This window comes from Hylobates moloch, unplaced genomic scaffold (assembly GCF_009828535.3).
Source record: "Hylobates moloch isolate HMO894 unplaced genomic scaffold, HMol_V3 SCAFFOLD_1, whole genome shotgun sequence".
In the NCBI taxonomy this organism is placed as follows: domain Eukaryota; kingdom Metazoa; phylum Chordata; class Mammalia; order Primates; family Hylobatidae; genus Hylobates; species Hylobates moloch.
In genome coordinates this window covers 153032466-153049952 of record NW_026652276.1, presented here as the reverse complement: position 1 = coordinate 153049952, position 17487 = coordinate 153032466, and the positions used below count along the sequence as shown (strand labels likewise).

Genomic DNA, 17487 nt, shown 5'->3' with positions numbered 1-17487 from the left:
TGTATATTATTTTCATACACAAAATAAGCAAACCCTGTTGATTAATCAAATGCTGACACTCATGTTTTAGTGAAACACAACAGGTGCTTTGTTCATCTGACAATATGTTGGGAAAAACCCTTAAAAAAAAAAAGAAAAAAAGCAATCTACCCAAACCCAGGTCAAACAGAATAGGGTAAACATGATAAACATGGCACACCTACATCATGAATACACCATTGTGAACCTAAAGAATGCTGGAGGGCAAGAAGGAAAACCGAGTTATGAAACCAAGCCACACACCTGGGAATCAGGGTAGAGAATGAGGACTAGGTTGATAGAGACACAATGGTTTTCCACTATGTACAAGTATATGTGATTTAAGTTTAAAACCACGTGAATACACTTTCTCAAAAATAAGCTAAAAAAGACAAATGTACTTGAAACCCTGAAAAGATTCAGTAAATTTTTTTCTTCTTTTTTGAGTCAGGGTTTCTTCTGTTGTCCAGGGTAGTGTGGTGGTGTAATCAATCATGGCTTACTGCAGCCTCAGATTCCTGGGCTCAAGCGATCCTCTGGCCTCAGCCTCCAGGGTAGCTGGGATGACCAGTATGCACCACCATACTTGCGTAGAAACAGTTTCATCATGTTGCCCTAGCTAATCTTAAACTCCTGGGCTCACGCAATCCTTCCTGCCTCTGTCTCTGAAAATGCTAAGCAAAAATTGGTAAATTCTTTCATCTGAATTTTATATAATATAAAGTAGTAAGAACTGTAGAACTTCCAACACATAATGACTCCATCCAAATCTCTGCACTAGAGGCAACCAAATTCCATCAGCAGAATAGGAACCTCTGTTTCCAGTCCCTCTGGGTAAACAGAATCTTAACTTCTTTGATTACCAGCTAACATACACAACTAGCCTAAACACATTCACACTGACCAACCCTTTGTAATTTTTTACTGGAGTGCTGCTCTGTCCCAGACTTCGAATACATTGAGAAGCATTGACCTGGACCCCTGACGGCTAGTTGAGGGGTCTAACTGGACCAGTGGTTCTCAACTCTGGTTGTACATTACAATCACCTGGGGATTTTAAATATCCTCCCACCTACCACTTCATGCTCCCTTAAAAATGATCAGTCACTTCTGCAAAACTCAGAAGGAAGCTCCACTCTTTACCTTATCAGTAGTTACTAAATAAAATCTGTTCTCACCACTTAAAGTGGTGAGAGAACGTCTGCCTTTGTTTATCTTTAATAGTAGTTAATGCCTTTCATATGTGTAAAGGATATGTCCAAAAACCTTAATTTAAAAAAATCTATATCAAATAATAAAATTTTCCCAATAAAATAGATAATAAAGGAACTAAAATATGTAACTGCTTTTCACACACTATTTAGGATAACTCTAAGTACTAACTCTGTGGGATGAGCCCTCCTCAAAAAAATTAACCCCACAGTCATTTCTTATTACCATTAAAATAAAATTCTCCTGAATCTCATTTCTATGTAGAATCTGCATGTTTCCTGTGCATATGCTCAAACCATAAGTTCACTTAAAAAAAAATTCAGTAAAGAATTTTCTCTCACTTGAAGTATCTTTACACTGGCTAGAGAATTCACTACAGCAAATTCCTTAATGGTGTTTCTGGTTTCCAGATTTTGTGACTAACATGGACTGAAGAAAATCAGACATTCCACTCTAATTTATTCCAAAACCATTGCCTTCAGATCTGTAAGCATTTTTTTTTTTTTTTTGAGATGGAGTTTTGCTCGTCGCCTAGGCTAGAGTGCAATGGTGCGATCTCAGCTCACTACAACCTCTCCCTCCTGGTTTCCAGCGATTCTCCTGCCTTAGCCTGCTGTGTAGCTGGGATTAGAGACAGGCACCACCACGTCCAGTTAATTTTTGTGTTTTTAGTAGAGATGGGGTTTTACCATGTTGGCTAGGCTGGTCTTGAACTCCTAACCTCAGGTGATCCGTCCACCTCGGCCTCCCAAAGTGCTCAAAGTGCTGGGATTAAAGGCGTAAGCCACTCTGCCCAGCCAGATCTGTAGACTTCTAAAAGTGACTTTGCTTCTACAGACATTACTGCTTTTCTCCAAAAATATAAACTTCAATCACCTCTCAGGAGTTCTTGTGCAAGAAGCAAAGTGGTTATGCTTACATACTAAGTGACTTAGTCTTTATCAAAGTGATTCCATTGGAAAACATTCTCTCACACCAGAAATTGGAAATGTTAGACTACAAACCTCAAATCTATATAGCATTTCAAAAAGTTGTAATACACCAAGAGTAGTATTTATTTACAATAATAGTAACATCGACAATGATCATGTGGGAGTACTACATGCATGATCTAAATTAAACATTCTCTGCAAGGCATTCACATCCTACAAATTCAAAACATTGGAATGACTTGACACATAAAAGTTCAATTAAAAATATATGCTGCTGCCTAATTTGATTTTTAGACATTATATAATTAATCAAGCTGCAGCTACCTTACAATGTCTTAAGATTTTTTACAAGTCAATGAAAATCTGTTTACAAGAAATTTAAAGTCACAAAACTTCTCACAAGGCTTTTTATAAAGTGTAAACATTGTGTACATTTAAATGCTTAGTATTGTGAAAGAGTAATAAATTGGCATATCATCAATTCCCTTAAGCAACAATGCAAACCTAACAGACAATAAATTTTCACACGGTAATGTGGTGAGAAAACATGCAGAAACCTGAAACAAATATCTAATACATAGATATCAAAAACAGTTCTTGCTTAACAGTCTACCACACATACACTGAATTCTTCCAATCCAAAAGGAGTCCTATTCTTGTTCATTTATGTTATTTTTATGTAAGCATTTTTCCTTAATATTTTTGAGCTATGTCTAATAATGAAGAAAATTGCAACACACATATGAGTACATAAAAATATCAAATTCACTGCAAGGAAAATAAATTAAAACAATAGTCACATATCTCACAAGATGAAAGGAGAGATCAAGGGTACACATACACACCATTTAGTTTGATTCAATTTCATAAAATATAGCATTTGAAATTTCTAAATTTGTTGCATTTATGTTGAAACAAAAACATGTAAGTATTGTTCATGACAGGAGACAAATTCCTAGGCAGACAGGGGCGGGTCCCCAGTGAAACGCTACCTTCAAGCCAAGGACAGTCTAAAGCCTGGAAAACCAAGCTACCAGTTACAGATAGAATCCATAAACCAAGGTGAGAACCTCTATCGCAGTCTTACTCTCTCTCAATTGCTTCTTTTTGAATGATGTCTTTTAGCCAATCAAATGGTGTCTTTTCCAAGCCCAACCATAAACGAAATGGCACACATTCCCCTATTCTAAGCCCATAAAAACACTGGAGTCAGCCTCACAGAAGGCTACCCACTTTCAGGTCCCCTCTTTCTGTCGAGAGCTTTTCTTTCACTCAATAAATTCTACTCTCCCTTACTTTATCTCCAGTGTCCCTGTATCTTATTCCTCTTGGGTGTGGGAAAAGAACCTGGAACTTGCCAAACCGTGGGAGTGAGAAGAGTTGTAACACTCCTGCTCGCTGAGCTGCAGGGCAGTGGGAATTAAAGGGCTGTAACACTCTTGCCCGCTGAACTACAGGAGTAAACAAGCTGCAACTGTATGTTGGTTGCATGTGTAAAACTTTTGAGCTCTTAAATAATTGTATTATTTGCAAATAATGACTGATTTGTTTCTTACTTTCCCATCCTTTATTCTTTTACTTCTCTTTCATCTGACTGCTAGTTAGAGCATCCAGTACCAGGTTGAATAGAAATGGTGATTATGGCCATTCTTTTCTTGCTCTTCAATTTAAAGGTAATGTTTCTAACACATTAAGTTTGATGTTCGATTTAGATTTTTGGTGTAGGACTTTACCAAGACATTATAATTTGCTAAGAGTTTATCATGATTGGTGCTGAATTTAATCAAATCTCCTCTCCAACTATAGAGATGATGTCACTAGCTTTTAATATGAATATATGGTAAATTACTACAGTTGAATTTTTAATAATAAACTATCTCTGAAACCCTAGGATAAATCAGTTTGTACTCATGTTTATGAATGATAATAGCCTACAAATTGTAACTTATTAACTTTTACCTCTATAACTTGAAACTATAAATACATAAATAATTTAACCACTATTCTGTTCATGTTTTACACACTTTCAGGAATACAATGTCTATAGTATAAACAGAAACCAATACAGTAGTACATTAAATGAAAAAGTACTACTACTCAAATCTATGATGTCCTTATACAGCTTCTAAGTGTTTGTTCATTTTTGCACATTATGTATTGGTCACTCAGCAGTCACTGAGGGCCTACACTAGACCAGGCACCATTCCAGTTCTAGAAATAAAGTGGTAAACCAGACAAAAACATCCTGTCTTCTTTGGCCTCATATTCTAGATAAGGAAGTCAGACAATTAGCATGCATAAGTAAAGCATTTTGTGCCAGATTGTGTTAAATTGTTATAGAGAAAAAGCATGAAGAATGACAGGGAATACTTGAGTGAAAGATGGGCAGGTCATTTCATGCTCAATACAAACTGAAGCACATCTGGAAAGACACCAATATGACAAAGGAAGCCAAAGCTAAGCATTATGATGAAAACAGTATAAACAAACTATTTTTTGTGAAAAAGACAATTTTGTCAAGGCTGACAGATATGGTAGAGTAGTAGTTCTCAGCCCAATTCCTCCTAATGCAACAAAAATAAGAAATGATGTCTATGATGTGACCCACCCTTTCCTTCCTTGTCTAGGGAATATACTGGAACAAAGATGAGACAAATGGGTATTACTATTAGTTATTTTTATTAAAATAAATCCCAAATTTTAGAATTATTTTTAGTGTATGTAACTTACAGTGTATTTCACAAGTGGTTAAAAATAACTAGGTTGGCAATATTTTAAGGGTCTTATCTAGCTGTACTTTAAGGTCCCCTGAAAATCTGACCCTTTATAATTCCACAGTTAATAGTAAACAAATATCCACATTTTATATAATTTGGACATAAATCTTTAGTGTCTTTATCTTACTCATTTGCTAAAGAGGAAAGCTGCCAAAAATAATAAACATAATGACCTATTGTTTGGGCGTATCCAGCATCTGTTCCCCATCCTGTGGGGAATGCACTCCACCCTTATTCTCGTTCATGAAGTTTGGGTGGAGCTGACCCGGTTCCAGGTGTGGACAAGTTAACTAGGCCTGATTGATAGAAAGAACACTCACATGGGCCACAGTACTTGAATCTGAAAATGAAGATATATTTTACAACAGGCTTATTGAGAGTTAGAACTATGGTTTTTAGTGAAAATATTGGGATAGAGGCATTCTCTTTCCACTGAGTTTACAAAACATAAAATATAAAGTGGGAGCAGTATATTATATAGTATAGCTTGATAGTACTTAGAAAACCTCCTGAGAATAAAGAACCAAATTACTGGGTATAGATAGGGATGAGGAAGAGACTGATGAGAGAGGAAATTGCCCTTTTACCATCTGGGTTTGACAAAGCCTGAAGCCATTATCTTAGAATTTTTTCAGTTATATTTTTAAACCACTCTGTGTTGTGTTTCTGACATTTGCCATTAAAAAGTCCAAACTGATAAACCAATTAGCTCATCAGTTAATTCAATTGGCTTAAAAACCACTCTGCCTTGATCCTCCTCCGGTAAAGTTAGCTGAAACTGACATGCATGGCTGCATTTTAAATCATCATAAAATTTTATTCAGGAAACAAAATACTGGAATCCATATAGCAACAAATCTACATAAAGATTTGACATATGTATTAATTCATGTTACAAAAACAAAGATCACTATATTCAAAATTTTAAGGATATTGGTTAAAAATTTGAGATGAAATTAGAAAGTTGCACTTCTATGTTATTTAGCAAACTATGGTGAACATGTATTTCTTAGCTCATTAAAAATTATCAATCTAGTCACCTAAGTTATAATTTTGCAATTTACATGCGTTAGTCTACATTTTCCTTTTTAAATTCTTAAATGAATTCGGCATGTTGGACAAAAATTTTTTACACACTTCCATCTACAATGTCATAAGCATCAGAAAACCATATGACAATTGAATTGAGGAAAGGTTAATCTGAATCAAATTAATATCCAATAATATAAACCAATTAAAATTCTGAGATTTTGCAGCAACATGAGTGGGACCGGAGGCCATTATCTTAAGTGAAACAACTCAGACACTCAAATACCAAGTTTTCAGTTATTAGTGGGAGCTAAATAACGTGTACACACGAACAAAGAGGGGAATGACAGACATTGGAGACTTGGAAGCGGGGAAGGGGGGTAAGGGGGAAATTGATGAGAAATGACATAATGGGTACAATGTACACTATTCAGATGGTAGATACACTAAAAGCCAAGACTTCACCACTGTACAACATATGCATGTAACAAAATTGCACTTGTTCTCCCTTAAATTTACACAAAATTAAAAAAAACAAAACAAAACAAAAAAAACTGAGAAGGCACAGAGTTAGCAATCATTTAGCCACCATACCTAAGTCAAACTTTGGAATTTTGAGTCAAACTACAGAATTTTGAGATAATTCATTCAAGTTTAGCACCAAGTAAAACTGAAAAGTCATAGAAATACAGTCCCCTGTCTTCATAAGCTTTGTTAAAGCCAAGCCATCTGTAACAGTAGAATCAAATGTAGTAACTTCTGTGACTTTCCTAAGATCTTTTAAAAATCATAACTTGGTAACTTTTTGGATTCGTACTATTTTTCTTTACTGTATATTTTACATCAGAGAATTCATAATTCGAAGACCTAGAAGAGATGTCTCCACAATTCTTAGCACATATGCTTTCTTATTAAGCCCCAAATACAGACCAGCTGAAAAGATCTGTAATCTCAATGCAATATACACAGCACTTGGCAAGACAGTGGCTTGCAAACAACTGTCCCACAGGCAGCAGAAGGCAAAACAGCTATTCACCATTACTTATGTTCTTGAATTTACAACAAGGGCCACATTTGCTATTGCTCAGCTAACCTCACATGCCTGAGGAGATAATTAAACTCTAAATAACAAAAGGCATGCATTTTTAACACCCAATTAACCTGATGTAACCCTGATTTACATGACTTGAGAAAGTTACTGGTGAAGAAAATCCAAGTTCTCATGATGTTGCTGGCAAAGCCTGGTGTTCTCAGTTTATTAGAAAAACTGAAATTATGATACAGAAGGTACAACTGTAGAAAATATGAATGAGACTCTGAAATTATATTGGCCAGGTCACTTGTTAAAAATTACCCCCCCACACAGCAGTTGTGTTTATATAGTTGCTTAAACTGGTAATTTTTAGGCTAAATACAATGCCTTCATTATTGAAATTGCTACCAAAGTTCAGAAAGATTTGCCATTGCATGTTTTAATGTTTGCTCTATAATCAGCATATTTTAGAAACCTTATGCAACCATTTTCATCTAAAAAGTCAGACTCAGGGATCATGCTTATTCCTTTCTCCATGGGCTGGAACTGGGAAGTGAGTAACTAGATTTGAGCAACTTCTTATCTAGGGGCTTTGGCTTATTTCCTCTTATTACAGTGAGAAAATTACAAGCAAGTCTGTGCTAATGCTGGACTTTCTTAAACTATAAAAGAAAAAAAAAGACCACCCTCCCTAAAGAGCTGCAATCCTTTAATATCATCAAAACATCTTAAATACGAAGCCAGAAATTTAATAAAGGGATAAGAGAGTTAAGGTGGAATATGGCACAATTAAATTTAAATCCTAGTAATATTTAATAAAACATACTATTCCTACTTAAAATTAAAAACCAAACAGATCAAGTCAGAATCCAAGATACCTAACCAGTAGATAAGCAAGAAATGACCTGACTCTTCACTGAAAGGCAACTAGAAATAAATAGTATAATGCAGATAGGTGTATTATAACACCACAAATGCATACCTTCATACATTAAAAAACTATATGTGGCTTAAGATTTAGTGACTGGTATATTTTCACAAAAGCATATCCCCACTGGAGGGTCAAAATATTATTTTTTGTTACGTTACTTTATAGTAAGAATGGAGCATAAGGTTGGCTCAAATCAATGATGTAAATACATACCAGTAGGTAATATATAGTTTAGTGGTCCATATTTTAATACATTTTATATTGTGCTGATTTCAGCTTGCAAGCCTATGAACAAAATTAAACTTCCTTTCCTTGCGTCCTAACTTCAATACTTCTAATACAAAAGTATTTTTGGTAAACAAAAAAAAGTAGTATGTTCAATAGTGAACTTTTAGTTTCTTGTGTTTCTGAACCCCTCTTTTGAAAGATTTGTCTGTACATAAGATCTGTGGCCTAATTATTTTTATTGTGACTTAGAAACTTTTGAGCCATAAGTACAAATTCTGAAGCTTTTTTTAAAAAAGAACATAGTAAAAATGAAAAGATTACAAGGTACAATTTTAGCTGAAAAAAGTGGCAAATTCTCTGTGGTACTCTTTTTGAACGCTCTTTATGTTCCTCCTTACAAAGTGTTTTAGAATGATACAGTGATTACAAACATACATATAAACAATGACAAAAGCATAATAATCATGAATAGTGTCTGTGTAAAACATCTGTTTTTCCTGTCCATTAAAATCCAGAGTCTAAAAGGAATTACTGTAGATGTGTTTATTATTAAACCAACTCATTTCTAAACAGCATTAGTACGTTGTCACTTTCCATTCAGTAAGAGGAAGTTTGAATCTTAATTAAAGTATACTTCCTTACCAGTTGTCAAAGGTGAGTAATGAGATGGATGAAAAACTAATAAATCTTGCTATTTTCTATAAACAAAACCAAATGCCAAACATTACACACCTTTCTGATTCTCCATGAAGAAAGTCCTTTCATATTTCCATTGTGATAAAAAACCAGAAACATTGATAGGATTCTCAGAGACTATAAACACATGCCTAATTTCGCAAACTATTCTTTTTACTGAGTGGGAAAGAAAGTAAGGAATTTTGCATATGACCAGATTCTACCACTCTTCCACTCTCATTCCTGGAAAATCATTCTTGGACAGATAGCTCCTGATTTTGGAAATCACTTACCTTTGCTCTAAAATGATATACAGCATCTATTAGGCAATGTGCCGCAAATGTTTCAAAACATTGAGACTTATTGTCATTGACTTAGAATGTCAAATCTTTAAAATTAGGTTGACTTCACATTTCTCCTATCTAGTTTCGTTTCCTACCCTTGATGCTTTCAAGTCCTCCAGCATGAACGTGATGCTCTCCAACTGATTCTGTTAAACACTGCAATTTCACAGTTCCTTGTACAGCTGCTTATGCAGTTTGGATAACTAGTGTTGCATAAAGTGAAAACAAACAGAAAGATATCTCCCTCACTCACGTATTGTTCAAGGAAAGTCTACATAAAACTGCTGCAAGCAGGATACACACATTTTATTTCAATGCACTAAAATAAAGCCATGTACATTAGAAAACCCTCAATTTTGCAAAGCCTAATTATTCAGTGTGTTCTTTTAGACTATTTGTCATGCCATTATTTCTTCACTATTTCATTACTCAAAATATCAGAAACTGGACAAAGAATAAAATCAAATCCCATTTTAAATTTTTCATTGATATAAGTAATAGAGCAGGAGTTTTACTGAGTAAACAGTTATAGGAAATCAGATGAATCTCAATGAAGTACATCAATGTTTTCTGTAAGTCCACAACATGTTTTCCCTGAAGACTACCAGTAGGATTCCACTTGTCAAATTGCCTTCTTTTTGTTTCTATTCCTCTTGACTTACTATATAACTATCCCCTGGAAATACCTTTCTACAACCTCTGAAACACAACACCTTTTGTATTACATGCTTTTACTGTATGCATCTCTACTTTCTCAATTGCGACACCACCATTTTCTAGCAATTATTTTGTAACACTGACTTCACCAACCTGAATCAAAATAATATAGCCTACCTATGCACCCCCACTAATATAATGCTCTAATTAAAACATAAAACTCATAAAGTGTCAAAAATAATTCCTTTTGTTATGACATGAATTGGGATAGTGAGGAAGTCTCACAAAAACAAAGGATAAGGGATAATTTTTTAAAAATAACTTAAACCTCTATTTTTGCCGGTTTAATATTTGTTGTAAGTAAAGCTCCAATCTCCTCTATTTACATACTTAACACTACTTTCATTGATTTTGCAGTGTTCTATACTGAATCTCCTTTCAAATACATGAGTTGGAAAAGCAATACATCAGGTAAAAAAAAATTGCAGTCTGTAATTTCATAATTTCAAGATAATGCATTTAATTTTCTCACTTCATAATGATCTTCTAAATTATGGTGACTCTATGGAACCTCCCTTTATGACACACAGAAGCTGCCCTGCACCAGGTGAGAGAGCATGGCAGGCAGGGTGAACATTAGCCGTCCTCTTCTCAACTCCTCCTATACTACTGTGTGTCCCACCCTTATCAAAGAAGGCTATCTTTGGCTAATTCATCTTAAAAATTTGGTAGAACAAGGTAGAGAATAAGTGTATATCACCCATTCTTCATATGTATGCCTGTGTAATTTTGAAGGATATCATCTCCAGGTGTATGAATTCCTTGAGGACTGAAACCTTGTTGGAAGTTCCTACTACCCCTTAGCGGCCGGCACATTATGTTGTACATAATGACATTGGGCACTCAGAAAATAAGCTGGATGTTTGGACTTAGAATGAATAGAAAGATTTGAGTCTTTCCATGCCAATAGCACTCCCACAAATGTGGTGAACATTCCTAAAACCCACCAAATTTTCTGTGAGTGTGTGGCAAGCACCAACCCCACAAAGTGACACAGGGCAAGAAGGGCAAGGATTCTCTGTATGCCCAGGGAAAGTGGTGTTATGACAGATAGCAGGGTGGCTCTGGTGGGCAGACTAAGCCAATTATCCAGAAAAAAGCTAAAACTACAAAGAAGATTGTGCTAAGGCTTAGTGCATTAAGCCCAGCCCAACTGCAGATCTAAGAGAATGCTAGCTATCAAAAGATGCAAGCATTTTGAACTGGAAGGAAATAAGAAGAGACAGCCAAGTGATACCGTTCTAAGTGTCTTTTTTTTTTTTTTGAGAGGAGTCTTGCTCTGTTGCCCAGGCTGGAGGGCAGTGGCAATCTCGGCTCACTGCAGCCTCTACTTCCCGGGGATTCAAGTGATTGTCTTGCTTCAGCCTCCCCAGTAGCTGGGATTACGGGTGCTCCCCACCACAATCGGCTAATTTTTGTATTTCTAGTAGAGATGGGGTTTCACAATGTTGGCCAGATTGGTCTCAAACCCCTGACCTCAGGTGATCTGCAAGCCTCAGCTTCCCAAAGTGTTGGGATTATAGGCGTGAGCCACGGCACCCAGCCCTAAGTGTCATCATTTGTTTTATTATGAATAAAATAAAATCTTGAGTTTACATTCACATAAAAAAAGAAAGATTTGAAAGCAACTCTAAAACAGAAAATTTTAGGTTGTACCATCTGAAATATAACCACTACAGAATGAGATCTTTTAGGAATGTATATAAGAACACACTACTAAACAAAATATTCATTTTATTAGATTTTTTAAAAATTTAAGGTTGGTATCTCAAAGAATATGGCCATTTTATAATTAAATAGAGAAAGACAAATTTTAGTAACTTGAGAATGGCCACAAGGTTACTGAAGAACAAGAACTTAAAGATATAGCTGAAGATGCCCATTTCAATATTACATCCACATTTTTTTCACTTACATGCAATTTCCCTCTCTTTAATAAGAATTAGAAAATGATATAATTGCGGGCGCGGTGGCTCACGCTTGTAATCCCAGCACTTTGGGAGGCCGAGGCGGGCGGATCACGAGGTCAGGAGATCGAGACCACGGTGAAACCCCGTCTCTACTAAAAATACAAAAAAAAAATTAGCCGGGCGTGGTGGTGGGCGCCCGTAGTCCCAGCAACTCGGAGAGGCTGAGGCAGGAGAATGGCGTGAACCCGGGAGGCAGAGCTTGCAGTGAGCCGAGATCGCGCCACTGCACTCCAGCCTGGGTGACAGAGCGAGACTCCGTCTCCAAAAAAAAAAAAGAAAATGATATAATTGCACTAATGGGTTTGATATGGATCTGATCCAAATCAAGCTCTTTAAAAACAATTTTACAGATAATGTAAAAATAAGTTTTGCCTTTCTAACACCCTATGCCCTCTTCCAGATATTATCACTCTACATGCAATAAAAAAGCATATATATATATATATACACATGTGTGTATGGATAGATACATGTATATAATTTGTATTTTTTTTAATATTTAAACATGTCTAGCCCTATTTACCCTATAAACCCCTTAATCTTCACAGGGGTGAGTAGCAAGAAATACTTAGCTTACAATATCAGCACTCCAGTATTACTGTGGCAGGCAGCATTTGATATGGTTCCCAGTGATAACCCTTGTGTAGTCACCTCCCCTGAGTGTGGGAAGAGCATAGTGATTTGCCTCTGGTGAACCCAATACAGCAAAGGGGATGGGATGTCAGTTGCTGATGTTACAAAAGACTGTGACTTCCATCTTCTGGTTCTCTCTTGCATTCTATGATGTTTCCAGACACTCTGTGCAAAGAACAGAGGCAAGCCTCCAGCCAGGAGCTCATGAAATCGTGAACTGAGGCCACAGTGCAATAACCCATGAGGAACTGAATTATTTCAACAGCCAGGTGAGTGAGCTACTTGGGAAAATTTCCAGGAGAGCTTTGAGATGGTTGCATCCATGATGGAGACCCAGAGCTTGAGGACCCAAAGAAACCGTGAGATAATAAATGTTAGGTTATGTAGTAATAGCTAACAAATGCACTGTTCAAAGGAATTCACTCATTAAAAATTTCCATGGCAGTACCCTCCTTAAGTTAGAGGATGCTTCTCTTCATTTTCATGCAGAAAGTAGCTTCTTTTATCCAGAAAAAAAAAAAAAAAAAAAAGATCTGGGTGCGAACATACTGTTAGATAGAAATAAAACCTACTGTTCAATATATCAGTAGGGTGACAATAGTTAACAATCTATTGTTCATTTCAAAATAGCTAGAAGAGCATAACTAAAATGTTCCTAGCACAAAGAAAAGATAAATATTCAAGGTGGTGAATATCCTGATTACCCCGATTTTATTTTTACATATGATGTGAATGGATCAAATTACCAAATGTACCCTGAAAATACGTGCATTTTGTATTGACAAAAAAATCTGTAGCAGAAGGTGTGTGTTTAATATTGCATTTCATTTACATATATCTAAGTAAAACAAGCTTACCACCACTCTCTAATGAGTCTGCCAAGTAAGCTAACCAAACTCTCTAAAAACAATTTTTTTCAAAATTACAAATTTTTGAAAACATATTTTATGACCTTTGTAGTTTCCCAAAGAATGACTAAGTCTAAACAATAAAAGCCAAAACAATATTCAAAGTGAAAAATATTTGGTCTCATAAACATTCCCACATCAAAAAAGCCTGATTACTTTGAAGAGGGTATTATGGGTTTCTGTAAACAGATTTGGTGTTGCATGTTGGGTACGTCTGCCATATGATTCGGTGCCATGGAAAGTTTTGTGTGTTTAGTAAATAATTCCCAGTTAAATTCCAAGTAATCGTTCATTGCAGAAAGTCGAACTTCTACATCTACCCTCACCCATGATTACCATAAAAAAAAACAGTGTTCTGCTAACTGACAGCATACACCCATTTGTTCTCCAAAGGATCATGCATACTTAAAGGATGATTCCTCTATCTAGTGGACACAGAGCAAATGCGGACCTTTGAGATGAAAAAATGGATGTCAGCGGTACCCTATACATTCAGATCTTTAGGATCAAAGCCGTAATAGAGCAGTGAAAACTGTTCCTATATCATTACCAGTTGACCTAAGGTAATTACACAGAGTTTCGCAATCAAGAATGTTTCTTGGATGTCCTTTACAGTGAACAGAAAACCTTCAAAGCCCAGAAAATAGAGAAGAACAATAGTACTTACGTCATTGAGTAGAGCAATATGGTTTATACTTGTGATACAAGACCAATATATACAGATTTTTTGTTACCAAAAATATTTATTTTATTGTTCCATATCCTGTTTTGGAGATTTTTATAATAATTCTCATAAATCCGGGTGGAGCCAAGATGGCCAAATAGGAACAGATCCGGTCTACAGCTCCCAGCGTGAGGGACGCAGAAGACAGGTGATTTCTGCACTTCCATCTGAGGTACCGGGTTCATCTCACTAGGGAGTGCCAAACAGTGGGTGCAGGACAGTCAGTGCAGCACACCGTGCACAAGCCAAAGCAGGGCGTGGCATTGCCTCACTCGGGAAGTGCAAGAGGTCAGGGAGTTCCCCTTCTTAGTCAAAGAAAGGGGTGACAGATGGCACCTGGAAAATCGGGTCACTCCCACCCTAATACTGCACTTTTCCAGTGGGCTTGGAAAATGGCACACCAGGAGATTGTGTCCCGCACCTGGCTCGGAGGGTCCTATGCCCACGGAGTCTCGCTGATTGCTAGCACAGCAGTCTGAGATCAAACTGCAAGGCCGCAGCGAGGCTGGGGGAGGGGAGCCAACCATTGCCCAGGCTTGCTTAGGTAAACAAAGCAGCCAGGAAGCTCGAACTGGGTGGAGCCCACCACAGCTCAAGAAGGCCTGCCTGCCTCTGTAGGCTCCACCTCTGGGGGCAGGGCACAGACAAACAAAGAGTCAGCAGTAACCTCTGCAGACTTAAATGTCCCAGTCTGACAGCTTTGAAGAGAGTAGTGGTTCTCCCAGCACGCAGCTGGAGACCTGAGAACAGACAGACTGCCTCCTAAAGTGGGTCCCTCACCCCCGAGCAGCCTAACTGGGAGGCATCCCCCCAGTAGGGACAGACTGACACCTCATTCGGCCAGGTACTGCTCTGAGACAAAACTTCCAGAGGAACGATCAGACAGCTGAATTTGCAGTTCACGAAAATCTGCTGTTCTGCAGCCACTGCTGCTGACACGCAGCCAAACAGGGTCTGGAGTGGACCTCTAGCAAACCCCAACAGACATGCAGCTCAGGGTCCTGTCTGTTAGAAGGAAAACTAACAAACAGAAAGGATACCCACACCAAAAACCCATCTGTACATCACCATCATCAAAGACCAAAAGTAGAAAAAACTACAAAGATGGAGAGAAAACAGAGCAGAAAAACTGGAAACTCTAAAAAGCAGAGCACCTCTCCTCCTCCAAAGGAATGCAGTTCCTCACAAGCAACGGAAGAAAGCTGGATGGAGAATGACTTTGACGAGTTGAGAGAAGAAGGCTTCAGACGATCAAACTACTCCAAGCTACAGGAGGAAATTCAAACCAATGGCAAAGAAGTTAAAAACTTTGAAAAAAAAATTAGACAAATGTATAACTAAAATAACCAATGCAGAGAAGTGCTTGAAGGAGCTGATGGAGCTGAAAGCCAAGGCTCGAGAACTACATGAAGAATGCAGAAGCCTCAGTAGCCATTGCGATCAACTGGAAGAAAGGATCAGTGATGGAAGATGAAATGAATGAAATGAAGCAACAAGGGAAGTTTAGAGAAAAAGAGAATAAAAAGAAACAAACAAAGCCTCCAAGAAATATGGGACTATGTGAAAACACCAAACCTATGTCTGATTGGTGTACCTGAAAGTGACGGGGAGAATGGAACCAACTTGGAAAACACTCTGCAAGATATTATCCAGGAGAACTTCCCCAATCTAGCAAGGCAGGCCAACATTCAGATTCAGGAAATACAGAGAATGCCACAAAGATACTCCTCGAGAAGAGCAACTCCAAGACACATAATTGTCAGATTCACCAAAGTTGAAATGATGGAAAAAATGTTAAGTGCGGCCAGAGAGAAAGGTCTGGTTACCCAAAAAGGGAAGCTCATCAGACTAACAGCAGATCTCTTGGCGGAAACTCTACAAGCCAGAAGAGAGTGGGGGCCAATATTCAACATTCTTAAAGAAAAGAATTTTCAACCCATAATTTCATACCCAGCCAAACTAAGCTTCATAAGTGAAGGAGAAATAAAATACTTCACAGACAAGCAAATGCTGAGAGATTTTGTCACCACCAGGCCTGCCCTAAAAGAGCTCCTGAAGGAAGCACTAAACATGGAAAGGAACAACAAGTACCAGCCCCTGCAAAAACATGACAAATTGTAAAGACCATTGAGGCTAGGAAGAAACTGCATCAACTAATGAGCAAAATAACTAGCTAACATCATAATGAGAGGATCAAATTCACACATAACAATATTAACGTTAAATGTAAATGGGCTAAATGCTCCAATTAAAAGACACAGACTGGCAAATTGGATAAGGAGTCAAGACCTATCAGTGTGCTGTATTCAGGAAACCCATCTCACGTGCAGAGACACACATAGACTCAAAATAAAGGGATGGAGGAAGATCTACCAAGCAAATGGAAAACAGAAAAAGGCAGGGGTTGCAATCCTAGTCTCTGATAAAATAGACTTTAAAACAACAAAGATCAAAAGAGACAAAGAAGCCCATTACATAATGGTAAAAGGATCAATTCAACAAGAAGAGCTAACTATCCTAAATAAATATGCACCCAATACAGGAGCATCCAGATTCATAAAGCAAGTCCTGAGTGACCTACTAAGAGACTTAGACTCCCACACAATAATAATGGGAGATTTTAACACCCCACTGTCAACATCAGACAGATCAACGAGACAGAAAGTTAACAAGGATATCCAGGAATTGAACTCAGCTCTGCACCAAGCAGACCTAATAGACATCTACAGAACTCTCCACCCCAAATCAACAGAATATACATTTTTTTCAGCACCACATCAAACCTACTCCAAAATTGACCACACAGTTGGAAGTAAAGCTCTCCTCAGCAAATGTAAAAGAACAGAAATTATAACAAACTGTCTGTCAGACCACAGTGCAATCAAACTAAAACTCAGGATTAAGAAACTCATTCAAAACCGCTCAACTGCATGGAAACTGAACAACCTGCTCCTGACTGGGTACGTAACAAAATGAAGGCAGAAATAAAGATGTTGCTTGACACCAACGAGAACAAAAACACAACATACCAGAATCTCTGGGACACATTCAAAGCAGTGTGTAGAGGGAAATTTATAGCACTAAATGCCCACAAGAGAAAGCAGGAAAGATCCAAAATTGACACCCTAACGTCACAATTAAAAGAACTAGAAAAGCAAGAGCAAACACATTCAAAAGCTAGCAGAAGGCAATAAATAACTAAAATCAGAGCAGAACTGAAGGAAATAGAGACACAAAAAAACCCTTCAAAAAATTGATGAATCCAGGAGCTGGTTTTTTGAAAAGATCAACAAAATTGATAGACCGCTAGCAAGACTAATAAAGAAGAAAATAGAGAAGGATCAAGCAGATGCAAT

General features: G+C 37.3%; 1 protein-coding gene and 1 long non-coding RNA gene across 3 annotated transcripts in view; one reads left to right on the top strand and one right to left on the bottom strand.

Moving 5' to 3' along the window:
- The window catches only part of CRPPA (CDP-L-ribitol pyrophosphorylase A), a 340764-nt gene that overhangs the window by 115911 nt on the left and 207366 nt on the right, over positions 1-17487 (bottom strand). The window lies entirely within an intron of this gene.
- The window catches only part of LOC131384629 (uncharacterized), a 63590-nt gene continuing 58753 nt past the window's right edge, over positions 12651-17487 (top strand). For both annotated transcript variants that reach the window (XR_009215676.1, XR_009215679.1), the window contains exon 1: positions 12651-12768. This is a non-coding gene — a long non-coding RNA (uncharacterized LOC131384629). The remainder of the gene's footprint in view (positions 12769-17487) is intronic.